The sequence below is a fragment of the Stegodyphus dumicola genome, chromosome 10 (genome assembly GCF_044657685.1).
Source record: "Stegodyphus dumicola isolate Sdum_Otavi_A_Nest chromosome 10, ASM4465768v1".
NCBI classification, from domain to species: Eukaryota; Metazoa; Arthropoda; class Arachnida; order Araneae; family Eresidae; genus Stegodyphus; species Stegodyphus dumicola.
The window spans coordinates 4,326,232-4,342,851 of record NC_140777.1 but is presented as its reverse complement, the minus strand read 5'-3'; the positions used below and the strand labels follow the sequence as shown (position 1 = coordinate 4,342,851).

Sequence of the window (16,620 nt, the reverse complement as noted above, 5' to 3'; positions counted from 1 at the left end):
AGGCGATAAAGTCGCCAAAACTGGTACAGCCGACGACAAACGGAATATCTTCACTGGTAACGTTTTACGCCTCATTTTCAAAACAAGTCTCAGCCATTTCTTATCAGATAAATTGTCTCTTTCAATACTGGCATACAATTACATAGAAATTTTACCAGATAGTTGAATTTTATGCCCGAGGCCATTCGCGGTAATCAAGTCAATTAGGATGTAATCACACCGCTCACCCGAAAATATAGAAAAGGCAAAGTAAAGGGTTAAATTCATCCATTCTAATTGACAGTCCACTAACGAAGTAAAGCACTGCGGTTTTACATAATTTCTGCGTAAGCTGTTCGTACGAATTTAAATTATTCTTGCATTTAAATTTGTATTCCATATTAAGAGTTCAGTTGAAATTAATGTAGATAATTACCGAGAGAATTAGATTTTTGTAGCGTAGTTTACATGAGATGATATCACTTGGGGTCACGTGATATGAATCGGCGAATCAGAATGTTGTACCACGAAAGCATAATAAATTCTTAAATTAATGTCTTTCTACAAATTTATTGTCTTTATTTATTGTCTTTTTACAAAATTTTAAACGATATTAAAAATTTTATGCCTTCAAAATAAAAAAATTGTTAGAACTAGCAATTTGTTAACTTTTTTATGTGTATTCTGTTGCCAATAAAGTCTGCTTGGCGAGATTTGCGCCGGCGAAACGGAAAAGTACCGTTTTAACTTAGTTTTAGCTTCCATTACCGTAACTTTGTTTTAACCTTATATGACTTCATCATTTTCCTGAATTTTTTTTAAGGGAAAATATATCGATGACGTGCACATGGACAAAGTCAAGGCAGTGCGCAATGCCGAGTTTGTGCAATTGTCTGATGTTTTTTAAGTAAAAATAGATTGATGTGTACATGGACACCGAGTTTATGCAATTCCTTTGACTTCTTATTTTGGTTTTGTGTAGCGGCCATCTTGGAATTGTGCCTTCTTGGCGTCAAAAAAGAATCGGCGAAAAAACAAAGAGCACCCCAATTGTAAACTTTCCCAGAACAATACGAAATTTGAATATGCCGAAACTCAGTTTTTTTTATTACGGTAGAATAACATAAAGTAATATTTTTCGCTATTCTCATTTTCCTGCTGATTCAGAAGCAGGAAAATGAGTAATTACACCATCTGAGTAATTACACCTTCTGCAAGCGAGGATATGTGTCAAGGAATTTAACTATGTTTTGATTAATAACGATAACTGTCATTTCACTCACTGCATGGTATATCTGTAAATTATTTAATTCAGAAAGTACTCTTTTTATATCATTGTTGTAACGAACTGAGAAACGTAAATGTTTAAATAATGGTAAATGTGTGAAATAAGTGTGAGGTGTTAAAAAATATACAAGATATTTTAAACTCGTATCTTTTATTATCTTTTTTTTTATTTTACATTAATTCATCTAATCGTAAAACAACTTTTTTTTAACATCGGATATTTTTTTTCTCTGGTTAGTTTATAGAAATGAATCCCAAGAACTTTCCTTCATTTTACATCTGTAGACATAATCATATTTTATTTAACAGAAACACACTTGATAACACCAAAAGAAAGGAAAATTATTTTCTAATGAAGTTTGGACATTCTGCCTACTATCGAATCATCGAACCTTTTTCCTCTGGTTGCAAAAAACGACATGGGTCGCTTCAAGGCTGAAAGATAAAAATAAAAAAAATTAGTTTTGGATTAAATAGATATATCAAAGAAATATTTCAATATAAATGCAGTTTTCTAATCTATCAAATTTCATCACTACCCTTCGACATAAACAATATCAGTGGCGGATTTAGGAAGAGGTCAGTAGTTAATCAGTGGCTCATTTAGGAAGAGGGGGACCAATCAATCGCTTGAGGGTGGAAGGCTCTCTTCTTAAATTATCGGTTATATTTAGTATTATTCTAAAATTAATTAATAATTTTGGAGTATCTTAGAATTTGGTGATCTTCGTAATTACGACTTGCGCAACATTATAAATCCACCTCTGAACGGAATGGGAAACCTATTTACTGAGCAAAAGTCATTTAGGATTCAACTGCTAGCAAGATTTGTATGAGCTATTAATTTATTTCCTGGTTTGTAAATCTAATTAACAAGAAAAGATTTAAAAATAACTTGATTATTAAAAGAAAAAACTTCAAATGACGGTTTAGATGCAAAGTTACCGTGTTTACTTGCGTAACAGTCGAACTTTGGTTGTCAATCTTTCATTGTGAAAGTCTAGGAGCGACTATTTTATGTGAGGAAATGTACTACACAATATTGCGCATTTTTGAGGATTTCTTCTGCTTCAAAACTGGGGGTGCGACTATTACGCAAGTAAATACGTTAATTACATTTCATTCTCCAAATAATCAGATGAAATTTAAAGAATGCGAACCATTATTATACGCACATCCCGGCCCATAAGTCCTTGTGATCTTTTTTTTTTAAATGAAAATTTTGAGTGAAAAATAAATTGTCTTGACAAAGGTTTAATATTAGTCAACAGAGAATTATTTGCTTACAAAACGGTGTGTTTAGTTTTTTTCTATTGCTGATATACTTTTTGTTCGTCTCATGTCACGTCGAGACCCCCCTCCGAAAAAAAAATGAAACTGAAATCTTTCAGATTTTATATTACGTCCAAAGGGACACTTTTTAAACGTTTTGTGTGTTACTTTTATTTATTAAATATCATGTTCTACCATAAAGCTACTAAACTGTTTTTCTACTTAAACGACAAAATTCAATTCTACAGCAATATCGCAAAATGACTTAAGAAGAGCATATTTTTAGAATTTCCGATACAATCTTGCACACTAGCGATAATTTTTTTTTTTTTTTTTTTTTTTTTTTTTTTTTTTTTTTTTTTCCGTACAGTGTTGCCATTGCTCGCTTCGAAATCGTCGAGTTTCTTAATCAAAAACTCATAAATGCTTTACAAAATATGAAATTGATAATAAAACAAATTCCAAATTCGAGCTTCCAGTTGCCCGTATTCGGGTGGAGATGTACGTTATTCAAAATTCGATGGCTCTAGGTTATCGTTATTTTATCACTGCGCTTCCTCTCGAAGCGAGTGCTTAAAGTGGTTTCACTATTTTTTAGGCTTTAAAAAGATCTTCCCGTGTTTTATTCTCTCTAGGGCATTTAATGGTTAATGATCCTAATGCAATGCGTCAAATCATGCCATCTCACAATGTTTTAGAAACTTTGATCAATAATAAATTCGTGATCTTTTTATTTTGATATACAAAGTACATGTTTTACGTTATTAGTAATTTTCAGTATGGTAATTAGAAAAGCAAGTATACTGTTATTAGATAGTTTGTTCAATTGAAGTCAAGTTTTCCGGAACTGCAGATATCCGAAACTTCAGTTATCCGAACAGCTTGTTTTCTTTTTACACCAAGTAAAATTTTTATTAATATAATACATAGGGATTCAAACATGACATGGACTGTTGCTGTTACAAATCACTACACATGCACAGAGCTGAGTGTCCTTGGGCCACATAACCCCACCTTCTTTGGTTGGTTGGTATCGTGTTGTTTGAGAAGTCAAATGGATCCATGGTGGAAATTCCAGCTTTTTGGCAGTTCTACAATCTTTCCACTATACAGGATCTTCCTGGAAAGGAAATTCCTCCAAGCTTTGCTGAGCTGCAAGTATTGTCGGATAGGTGAAGACGTGTTCTGGAGAACGTTTCTTTTCGGGGCAGTTTCTACAAATTCTTATATGATCCATTACCATCTTCGTTAATTTTCATTCCTATGAAATGGCAGGTTCTCATTTTAATAATGGTCTTTATAATTTCTGACCAATCTTACATACCTGGTGGTCTTTCTTAATTGATTTCTCTTTGAGTCTACCCACCTTACTTGCCGTTCAGATTAGAACTTGCTCAGTCAAGTCCGGCTGTCGCGAGAATGTTGAGCAAACAACAGCTGGCTTGCAGCGCGGAACAAAGAATTGCGGTCGAATTTCTAGTTCGGGAAAACGCCCAGATACCTGAAATTTGGCAGTGATACCAGGACTTAGAAGAGATTATTTATCCCTGGCGAGGCTTCATGGAAGAAACAAGCAGCCAACACATATTCTTGCTTCTACTCGCACATGTTTCCGGTCATCCGAAGTTACGGTTGTTGAGATAAAACTTTTATCACCCAGCTTGGCGATCTTTCTAAACATGCCTTATATTTCCCATTGCAAACGAAGGGTGACATTTTTTCCGTTCCTTATTTTCCGGTGATATTCTTTCCGTTTCCCTTTTTTCCGGGTGACATTTTTTTCTACAACCCTCTTTGCTAAATGTGGTGTCATAAATTCTTTGCATTTCCTGGACAAGGACACCATTTCGACATGTGGGTGGGACAAAGTCCTTTCATGCCAGGACTGCTCAATGATTTTGTGTCTTTAAGAAAGGAAAGCATACATTCTGGAGTTAGCAATAGTGCTGTAGAAGTAACGAGAAATTGTGTACCCGTATGTATTCGTTACTCGGTGAACCAGTACTCGTTACTATCGTATCGTTACTCGTTACTTTCGGTAAAATCGATCGGTATCCGTATCTTGAGCCCATTTTATCGGTCTACGGCCCTAAAAAGGGCTTTGAAACGTCGCATTGCATTGAATCACGTGAGCTATTCTACCCTGCGGGAACTGGGTAGTGCTGCGATAGGGAGTTTTGCGTTCACATTTTTGAGTAGAAATAATTCACTTTATTTTGGCTATTATTTTTTGGTGCACTGGATTCATTATTAATTTTTCTATTGCTGTCAGGGCTTAGTTTCTAAAGTCAGAAGGCCGTCAGGAAAACAGGAAAAAATAAAATAAAAAAGAAAGAAAGAAAGGAAATAAATATTACAATAATAACATTAATTAGTAATTAAAATAAAAAATTACTTATTAAAAACTTAATAATTAAAATAATAAAAAATAGTGATTAAAATAATGAATAATTAAAGTAACATAATAATTAGCAACTGTATAAAATACTTATAAGTACAATTTAATAAAAATGTAAAAACAAATAAAAATTAAAATAATTTTTTTAATTTATGATGACTAATTAAATAATAAAGTAAAATACCAGATCTTGTCTTATTGGCTTAGTATCGTTTCGTCCTATCTCATTTTATCCCCAGCTCGAAAAAGTGTTATTTCGTTCGCTGCCTTCCCCCACCAATTCCCTCTTTCCCGTTTCATCCGCTGTTTGAAAAATAGGTTTTTACTTTACGATAAGGCGAACGTCTGTTTACTTCAATTAAAATGGTTTAGAAGAGATGACTGTTTCTACTTCGACTTAGCTTTTGATTTTTTAATATTATTTAATATTTTATGCAGACAAATTATGTTGAGCAGAATAATGAATTTTAGACGTGTTCAAAAGGTGTGTATCTGAATATAATAACATTTTTGTTGTATAGTATCCATTTTTTAAATTTCACACATTTCTAAAGCAACAGAAGTACGTTATCACTATTTTGGCACACACATCAAAAACATGTATAATTAAGATTAATGTTACATTCCTTATTAAAAGTAATGGGTCCTCATTAAATGCAACCATTCATGCTTTTTAGAGGATTTTACATATGGTGGTCTTAAAAAGATGATGTTCACTACCAATGTTTGTTTATGTTCCCAAAAATAGAGATCTCTTAAAAGGTGACCTCTTAGAGATGTCGTAAATAGATGATTTGCTATAATTATTTTCCGATAGATAATGGAATTAATGTAATTTAATGTCAATAACTCGAGGAAGCAAGTTTAAATACGGTGCAATAAAAATACAGAAGTATTTTAAATGACGAAAATATTCATATTTTGTCAATGTCAAATTTAAAAAAGAATTAATTTTGGACAAATTATGAAATCTAACTTTTAATGTCGTCTTCTGGTTTCTATATTTATATCTGGCAAAGTTTTATACTTGTTATGAAAAAATAAAAATACAAGAAGTTTGAGTCCCGTAGGACAAAGATTGACCGGGAAATTTAGTTTCAAAATTTGCAATGTTTGGTGCCATTTGTAACTTGCCTTCGGGTATCGCTTAATTGAGTTAGAATAATTCGAGGAAATAAGTTTAAATGAAGTGCAGCAAAAATAAGCATAATTTAAATAGTCGTAGAAGGAAGTCATGCGGAATCCATATCAAATTTTCACTTTTTCATAATGACCATAAAACTTTCCCAAATACAAATACAGAAACTGGGAGACCGCATTAAAGATTAGCTTTCGTTATTTGTCCGTTATTCGTTATTTCGTTTGCTGCTTCCCCCATTCCCTTCATCAGAACCGCTAATGACGAAAGGGTGAAATTTCCCCGATTCATCCCCTCTCCAAAAACTCCTTGTTGAGACTGCTATTTGTTGAGACAAGGAATGCTATATTATAAATGTCAACTTGCTTTTTACACTTAACAATAAAATCGATAAAAACATTCGCAAATGTATAGGTTAAGTACGAATAAGAACTTGAAAGAAATTTAGAAATCTATAAAAGGTAAGGAAAGTTTTATGTTACTTTATTACAGATAATGGTGAAGCACTAAATATTTCAATCAGTGTTATTTCATAATGCTATGAGTATACCTTTATTCATTTAAGAAATGGCCCACCAGCGGTCGAGCGGTAAAATCGCTGAACGCTGGTAGTTCCGACCTGAGTTCGATCTCAGGCAAACGAGTTGGCTTCATAACCGTTTCGTGGTTTTTTTCCCGTACCAGCTTACAAGCCAGCTTACCACGTACCATACGAGCCAGCTTTCCTAAGAAAGTGCTCTACGAAGGCAATTTTCCTTTTAGGCACATAGCCCCAGTGTGTTTTGTCATAATCAACTAAACCAAATCATTTAAGAAATATATCAGTTGATCACTGCTCAGTGTACATCTGCTGTTTGCTTATAAAAACATAATTTTTTGTTTGCTTATAAAAACATAATTTAAAGACGTTTCCACTATTTTGCTAATAGTTCTGGAAGGCTCATAGAATCCGAAATTATGTTACACTAGCTAACAGAGAACTTAAGTCTGCTTAATACAACAAAAATCTGCTTGACTTGCTTTCGTGTCTTTGGGAAACGTAAGTATATGCAGAAATAAATATTAAAATCTATCACGTATATTTGTAAGGATGTAAAGCATACTGTTTTGGTTCACGATAATGATAAATGTGCATCATGGGTTGACAGTTTTAAAAGATCACAAATAACTATACATATGCTAGACTTCTAACAAAATTTCTGTTACAATATGAATATGCATTTATTATTATATGAGTCATAAAACGGCCCACCAGCGGCCGAGCGGTAAAGTCGCTGAACACTGGTAGTTCGGTCCGAGGTTCGAATCCCGCGAACGGTCCGGCTACATGGGTGTTTTCGTGGTTTTCCTCATGTGTAACGTGTATACGAGCCAGTGTTCCTTAGAAAGTCCTCCACGAAGACATCCCCCCTTAGGCAGATAGCCATAGTGTGCCTTGCCATAATTAAATACACCCATACACACATGAGTCGTAAAATTCAGTATTCGTCATTTTTAGATTCTAGGTGTACGAAAAAAAATTTTTTTTTTAATTTTTGTTTTGTTTTTAAAAATTAATTCACTTTATAGCTTTTCTTCAATTTATTATAAAGGAATAGGAGTTTTGATTTATATATAATATGATATAAATTCATCATTCATTAATAATATTTTATGTATAACAAAAAATTATCATTAATGTTCCAAATTTTAATTTTTTTAATGATTTGTCTTACATTTTTTGTATATTTGTTGAATGCATAGCTAAATATTTCAATTATACACAATAAAGGTTATGCAGAAAACAATTCAGCTGGCATGATAGCTAATTGCGAAAGAAAAATTAGAGTCTTATTGCTCTTAACTCTTAGTACAAGCAGCCATTTTTAAATTGACGTTAAAATAAATTTATTCTATGGTCTATTAGAAAATAACTGTACTGAATCATTTATTGACGACTTCTAAGAGGTCGCTTTCTGAAAGAGACCTGTATTTTTGAGAACATAAACATACGTTGATACTGAACATCACTTTTTTAAGATGCCAGAGCAAATGCACAGAGCTCCAAAAATCCTCTAAAAGCATAGACGGTCACGTTTTAAAAGGCTGATTACTTTTAATAAAGCCTGTATATATTAATGTTCATTATACATTTCTCACATTTTTACTTTCTTTCAAAACAGCGATGCTGTAGTTCAATTGCTTTAGAACTATGTGAAACTAATAAAATGTGCCCTATGTTATAAAAACCTAATTATATTCAGATACACACCTTTTGAACATGTTTGAAATCTATTATTCTAATCAGAATACTTTGTCTACAGAAAACATTGAATCAATATTAGAAATCAAAAGCTAAGTGAGATTAAAGTAGAAAGAGTCATATCGTCTAACCCATTTTAATTGAAGTAAACAGGTGCTTACTTTATCGTAAAGTGAACACCCGTTTTTCAAACAGCGAATGAAAAGAAAAAAAGAGCCCACCAGAGCTCGAGCGGTAAAGTCGCTGAGCACTAATAGTTCGGTCCGGGGTTCAATTCCCGGATAACGGTTAGCTGCACGGGCGTTTTCATTGTTATTCCCGTGTGTAACTTGCATATGAGTCAGTTCCCTTTAACAAATCCTACACGAAGGCCTCCCTCCCCGTAGGCAATAGCCCTAGTGTGCTTTGCTGTAACCGAAACTGGAAAAAAAAAAAAAAGAAAAAGAAAAAAAAAAAGGGAATTGTTGGTGGAAGGCAGCTACGAAACGTCAGCTAATGCTCGGCTTAGTTCTTAAATTGCAATTTTAGCCACATCCCCCAAACAAGACAATGTCTGGTATTTTATTTCATTACTTAGTTATTCATCATTAATTTAAGAATTAATTAAATTTTCTTTTGTCTTTAAATTTTTATTGAATTATAATAATAATCATTTAATATTCTAGTTGCTAATTATTTTATTATTGTAATAGTTATTTTATTTTTATTTATTTTTTATTTATTTATTCATCTTTCCTGATGGCCTTCCATAGAGCTCCAGCACTTCTAATTTTAAAAATTAAGTCCTGACTACAACCAATGATTGCGAAAATAAAAGTCAAGTAACTTATTTAGTGATAATTAAATAAAATAAAAGCCAAGGCTTTTATTTTCTCCTTACTTAACTTTTATTTTATATATATGTGTGTGTGTGTACTTTACATTTAATTATAAGGACATATATGTCATAATAAGAGCAAAGGGAAAAAGACGGAACACTGTAGATGCGTGCTTAGATCCATATTGAAGAAGAATTTTGATTGCGTAGTATTTAAAGAACTTGGCAGTCGAGGCAGTTTCAATTCCATTTTTATTTCCAATTGATATTTGTGGCCACAATCACTTGGCACTCTAGTCGTGCCTTTCCACAGAAGATTTACATTTTTGATATTGTTGGGATAGAAAGCAAGCCAGCGAAATCACATCTCAGCACAGTAGCGAGCAAAAGCTGAAGTGCGTAGTTATGAAGGATGGAAGCACGCGAAGAGGAAAGTTTTTGTTTGTTATTTGGTGATTGGTCAAGAGGCATCTGCATTAGCGGTTACGTAAGATCGCATGATTAATTTGAATGACGCAATGCAGATAAGTTATTACGATTTTAGAATAGAGAGGAAGAATTAATATTTATAATATTAATATTATAAGAATTTTTATATTATAATTCTGATTCATACATTTTTATCTTACATATATATATGTACTTTACATTTAATTATAATTTATTTGATATATATATATATACATATTTACGTTTGGTAGTATTACCGATTGCAATAAAAAGGGAGGTGCACATCTAGATGTTATAACGGACTCATATACTAAATTTCAACGTTCTATAACTAACCGTTTTTGAGTTATGCAAAATGCATACATACGTACTTACACATCACGAAAAAAATCCCTTTCAAGTATCAACTTAGAGTAAATGGGATTACATTTAACAATAAGTTAAAAAAAAAAAAAAAAAAAAGAGAGAGAGAGAGAGAGAGAGTCCTTCATTGTGTTCGTACGTACAGGCGTCAGCCCAAAAAATAATTCACATGGATTCCGTAATCGTCAAAAACGGATATTTTCGTTAAAATATGATAACCAAAAGTTTTCTCGATTACAATAATTACTACCATTTTATTTGATACAAGGAAGTAAAGAACCTACATTAACCTACATATTCTTATATAAACAATACCTAAGTGCAGTATATAAATATTTCAAATCAATAAAATCTGACTATGGCACGCTCAAGGAAAAAAAAAAGAAAAAAAAAAAAAAAAAAGAATCATTTAAATTTTCAAATTACAAACATAAATAGCAATAGTAAAAAGCAAATGCAAAATAACGCTTCGCGCTATCAAAATTGCTCATTTTCTTAAATATCAACAACTAAATAGTATTTCAACTAAAACACATAATGTAAACAAGAGTTTGCCCGATGCCCAAAAAAATTCAAAATTATCTATGAAAAATATGAGCACATTGTGACGCAACCGTATCATTCCTATTCGAACAGCAACCGCATCATTCGTATTCGCATCGAAACCGCATCATTCGTACTCGAACAAACCGCATCGTACGACAGATGCGAGTAACGAACAGATGCGAATAACGAAATGAATTTGTGAGTACCGAATCGGTACTTCGAGTCAACCGATGTACCCGTTACTCAGTAACGAATACATGCGGTTTGCTCCAGCTCTAGTTAGCAATTGATACTTACGAATGATTTCCCCCTCCAGATTATTAGTCTAAAAAAGAGAAAAAAATCGATCCGCCTTTAACTTTGCCATTTTGAAATGTTTCATACTTCTAAAACCAAAAATTTCCCGTCCCTATACCCTGCCTTCTGGGCGACTGCACCGTCGTTTTTTACATTGTGAGAACCATACATTCAAACATTCTAGGTAACGTTGTTTCGTCATAGTGCGAGAAACATACATACATTTATGCAGATTCTTCCTTATTTAATTTTAAAAAAAAAATAGTACAGGGTGAAATTATTTGGTGGCAACAATTTGAAAAGTGATACGCCGTTTATAGTGAACCAACGCAATACATGTTATATTAAATTGTAAAAATCGTTCACATTAATAAATTCAATTTCAAGCTTAATATTAGTCCTGATTTTTGGACTTGGGTTTAATGGAAATGCTAGTAACAGATTCAATATATGAGCAAAATTAAACGCTTCGGAATGACATATTATGAAAATTTCGAATTGCAAATAATATACCACGTTTCCTCTTAACTTGCAAAGGTCATTCGATATTAAGTACCAGAATCCTGTTTAGTTACTTCTTTATTTATATTTAGAAAATGTGTCTATTAATTATTCGATCATAATAACGAAGATATAGAAATAAATTAATATACAAAATAATTACATTATAATAAATAGTTACAATTAATTTCCATTTCCACCCTCTGTTGAATTGGGATTGCAAAGGGAGAAACATTTCCTTCAGGATATCACCTTTAAGGGGGCTCATACACCTTAGACCCCTTAACACCCTTCGAATATATGACTGTTGCAAGAATTGGGATATTTTATTTATTTTAAAATCAATTACCTCCAACTTTTTACAGCTGACTACATAATATAGCTGCTTTCTGAAATAGTGATCAGAAAGTTTGTGTTGCCACAAATATTTTTGTAATTTAATCCGCTTTGCGACAAAAGTTTTCGTCACATTTCCACCTTGCGCGCACGATATTTTAAAAATGGCTAATGGTACATACTTGAAATTTGATGGATTTCTTTACATGAGCCCTATCTTTTAACTGAACCTAAAATCTGATGAATATTTTAATATTAAAAAATGTTATGGACGGAAACATTACAGATTTTTTTAATAAAATACATTTCAGAAACTCGACTCCAGACAAAATAAAAATTTAACATGAAATTCTTAGAATTTTTTGGTTCACAGTAGTTTTCAAATGTTATAAAAGCTGTATATTAAATATGGAATTAAATTATGGAACAGAATGTTTTAAACTGTGCGCGCAAGGTTAACGAAAATGTTTGTCAAAAAGCGGATTAAATTATAAAAATATTTGTGGCAACACAAACTTTCTGATGACTATTTCAGAAAACAGCTATATTATGTAGTCATCTGTAAAAAGTTGGAAGTAATTGCTTTTAAAATAAATAAGTTATCCCAATTCTCGCAACAGTCACATATTCGAAAATCGTATGGGTTTTAAGGTGTACGAGTCCCCTTAAAAATTTTCAGGTAAGAAAATAAGAAATACAAAGGTACTTTTCCTATTTTCTGCTTACTCCTATGCCTGAACTGAGGTAGGTCACGAAGTTACTATTTCATAGTCGAATGATGGAATATTAACTTTTGCAAACACTGAATTTAACTGTTTCACGTGCTTCCAAGGGCCCCTTTTCTGCGTCTTATATGGAACTGCGTCACTGCACCATATAGGCAGAGGGCCCTTAAAAACTTAAGACGATTTCTATTATACTGAAATAAGAATTCATAGTAGTACAAACTCTAAAAATAAAAATAAGAAGCGAAAGGGAAAAATACTTTTAAGTTTAAACATGTAAATGTAGTTCAGCAGGACATTTAAGGGCCCCCTAAACCTTCGGGCCCCTATGCGACGGCATTCCTTGCATACCCTTATTTACGCCACTGATTACAAACATCCAAACGGTTGATTGCAAGAAGTAAAATTTCATCGAGAACGTAATTATAAAAATATTTTATAATAAATTTTAAAATGAATATTCGAATTGCATAAATAATTTAATTTTAGCATTAATTTTTAATTATTAATTTAGGATTAATTAATAAATTAGTTGTTAGTTATTATTTTACTTGAAAAGTTTAAAACTGCTATCACGATTTGCAATACGCAAATCGCCGTCTGTCTGGAATGGATTTTCATAGGCAGCGGGTAGTGTACGTACAGAATGAGAGAAGAACGTTGCTGTAGAACTAAATTTCAGCACAAGATGGCAGCACAGAACGAAATTTCTAAATATTCCATTTGTCCAGGAGAAATATTTTCTCCACTACTTTCTCGTGCCGCCATCTAGTGTTCAGCGTAAATTGAATTTTTTCACCTCCAAAGTTTCGTTAAACGATTTGTAAATTTTTGAATGCAAGGACATACATTTTTCTAAATTAAAATTTCTATTGAAACAACATAAGAATACTTGATTATGTCAATATGTCACAAAGAACACTCTAAAAGTCACCTTTCAGAGTGTTCTATGTGACATATTCCTTTTATGTGTACTTTTTGTGGCAGCAATGTTAATATCACTGCTATTCATTCACCAAACTATTCAAAAGAAACGATGTCTTTTATAAAAATATTTACAAATTGATTAAATTGATAACATAGTCTGTTATGTAGCTTAGCTAATAGCTAATAAAGCCATTTTCTACTGATAAAAAATCTTTAATAAACCTATGAAGTTGCCTATGCACAAAGCTGGGCCGATTTTCGTTTCCTTCAGGAGACGCATTTTTTTCCTCCTGACAAAGAGGGACCCGAGACCGATAGAGTTCTATTGGAAATCTACTCCAAACTATGGTTGTTTCTTTGCCTAATTTCAAATCGAGTAAAATTGCAACTGATATCCGAACATGCTGTCGTAAAAATAACATATTTCGAATAGAAGTGGTACAAAAGCAACGTTGTTTATATAACTTCAAGAGTGGAAAAAATAATATGGTCCAATTATAAGATGAATCTGGTAAAAGCTGTGAACGTCCAAGCCTCTAGCAATAAAACGGTCAATCAAGCGGGATGCAGATCGCCGTTTAGTTTATTTTATAAAGAACTACAGTAAGACCCCGCTTAACGCTATTTCGGTTTAGCGCTCTTTTATTTCAACCCGGGGATTCTCCGAAATTGTGCGCAGCGCTAGGTTTCCAAATAACATATCCGAAACAGTGTAGTTGTGTTTCTTGCTTGGTGGACGCATTTTTATCATTTTAAACATTTGTTGACATTATTGTAAGTTTAAATTTGTATAATACTATAACGATTAATACAGTGACAAATATTATGATCTTTACTTTTTATCATGGGTGATAATAAAAAACAAGAAAAGAAAGCAACCAGAAAAAGCATTTCACTGGAAACTCAAATGCAAGTGATTAGAAGATTAGATTCTGGTGAACGTCAATCTCAAATTAGTGCTGCATTGATTTTGGCAACTTCAACAATAAGGACAATTCTTAAGAATAAAGAAAAAATACTGTCATCGGCAACTGCAACTACGTCAAGCTCTGCAACTAGAATTACCCGTTCTAGAAATAACATTATAGAGGAAATGGAAAAACGACTGTCTATATGGATTGACGACGAAATTGAACGCAATATGCCACTAAGCCAACCTATCATAATGCCTTCTTCACAAAAAGGCAGAAAATTGGAAACGCAGAATAGACTGAATGATCTGACTGAGAATTTTATTTGTTTTTAAAAGTATATGCGTTTATATTGTTTTTATTTTTGTAAGAAATAAATGTTTGATTTTATTTTTATTAAAAAAAACATTATTAAATTTAATGCCTAACCATTTTTTATCCGTCTTCCCCTAACCCCATTATTTACATGTTAAGATAGCCTCGCTTAGCGCTGTTTCGCATTACGCTCTACTTCGATGGAACGTATCCCCCGCGTTAAGCGGGGTCTTACTGTACGGTATTTTTCTCAGTAAATTCCCCCTTCTTCTTTAATAATTACTGTATACTAAATGTGAAAGATTGTTTCATCATCAAATTATTCTGTGTATCTCAGTTTTCTAGCAGCGAGATTCAAAATTATGCTCTGGACCATCACTTTACTGTATGGCAATTATGTTATGAAGTTCTGTACAAAAAGATAGTCTAAAATTTTTATTTCTCTAACAGGGAAAAATTCTAGCCATGCTTTCATGTTATAAGTAACTACTACTGTACCACTAATTGCTATTGTAATCTACTTTACTAGTATGATTTAATTTGCTATTATTTAACTCATTAGGATGAATATTGTTGCTTGCGTACGGGTTTGTAATAGATTGAATGCACAAGCCCGATAAAAAGTTAATAAAATTTATTCTTATCACAAAAAATTAAACAAAATGCTGAAATGTTTTTTCACAGATATTCATACAATATCACACAGCAGTTATATTTTAAACTACTAAAATGTTACATATGGTAGAACGCAATCCAAAACGAGGAGAATGTTAATTCGATTTAACCGCGAATTCACTACAATTAATAACAAAAACTTAGTAAAGAACTGAACTGAGATGTTTTTCTCCGGCTTTTTAATCAAGCACGAGAACATTCTGGTAATTTTTATTTTCTCAAGGTTTCTGGAAAGGAAAAGAGCTCAATTACAGTTACAGCTAACACACAATTGCATTTATTCAATTTAATATAAATAAGGAGATATTTATTTATTAAATGTTAAATGCGAGTGCTCCTGTATTTTTATTTTTCCGGCGTAACTTTCTCTTAAAAATAAGTCTCGTGCTGCATTATACGGAGATAAAAAACAATTTTAATTACAATTCTACTAAAAATAGTCAACTAAATACGAAATCCGTAGCAATATGGTTCCCTCACAGTGTAGAGGTATTAGGATATTTGGAAGCAGGAGACGTGAAACACGAGTAATGCGCTCGCTGGGACTCGAACCTCTCGAATACGCACCGAGTGTGCTGACCATTACACCACGAAGGCATGCTAAGAAGGCGGGAGAAATACCTTATATGCTACCCCTTTTAAAGGGTGACTGCGGATTAGGAGACCCAGTCGCCAAATCCTGGTGGTGAAGAATCAAGAATCATCGTTCAATACCCTTTTCGTTGGGAGCCACTGTACAGACATTAGGTATTTTTGAAGAAAGGAGAGATGAAAGAGGAGCAACGCCTTCGCTGGAACTCGAACCGGGCCTCTCGAACACACGCCGAGCGTGCTGACCGCTATACTACGAAGGCATGCTAATAAGGCGGGAGAAATAACATTTTAACGTCTGTTAAATTTTCTTAAAGTCAGTTTTATAAGTTTACATAAAAATGCAAAGCAGTTTTTACTTTCTTTGGTACTTTTTATAATTCATACTATTATTGTATAAACAGAGTGATTTTTCATGCCTTGATTTGTTTCCCTGGAATACAAAAGGCTAAATATTTATCTCAAAGTTATTAGTAGGTACATTTTGTTTATAACGTTCTATTCAGCACATTTTTTTCATTTCTTATATTTGTGGGCAAAAGATATATTTCAATAAAAAATTTTAATAGGTTAAAATTTCTATCATATGTGTAAGTATGATAACATGACAGTAATATTTGCGTAAATCAATATTAAAAATTGGATCGGGGATTTTATTTTCATTTGAATTTTTCCCGGCAAAAGAAATACTTTCATGAATTTTTAAATATACATGTCTGTTTGACATTTTTATATTATTTATTAGCTCTTTATTAAATCTGCTGAAGTATTTCTCAAGCTGTGCTTCTGAAACGGTATTTCTGCTGTCTCCGAGTTATCGCCGCGGTTACAATAAAAGCATGCGGGCAAA

The 16,620-nt window shown here is 32.7% G+C and overlaps 1 protein-coding gene across 5 annotated transcripts in view; it reads right to left on the bottom strand.

Annotated features, from left to right (window-relative positions):
* Nucleotides 1-1,400: 1,400 nt before the first annotated feature.
* LOC146994850 (uncharacterized) overlaps nucleotides 1,401-16,620 on the bottom strand; it is a 157,504-nt gene continuing 142,284 nt past the window's right edge. For all 5 annotated transcript variants that reach the window (XR_015043257.1, XR_015043259.1, XR_015043256.1 and 2 more), the window contains one exon: nucleotides 1,401-1,701. The gene's annotated coding sequence lies outside the window, so the exon portion shown is untranslated. The remainder of the gene's footprint in view (nucleotides 1,702-16,620) is intronic.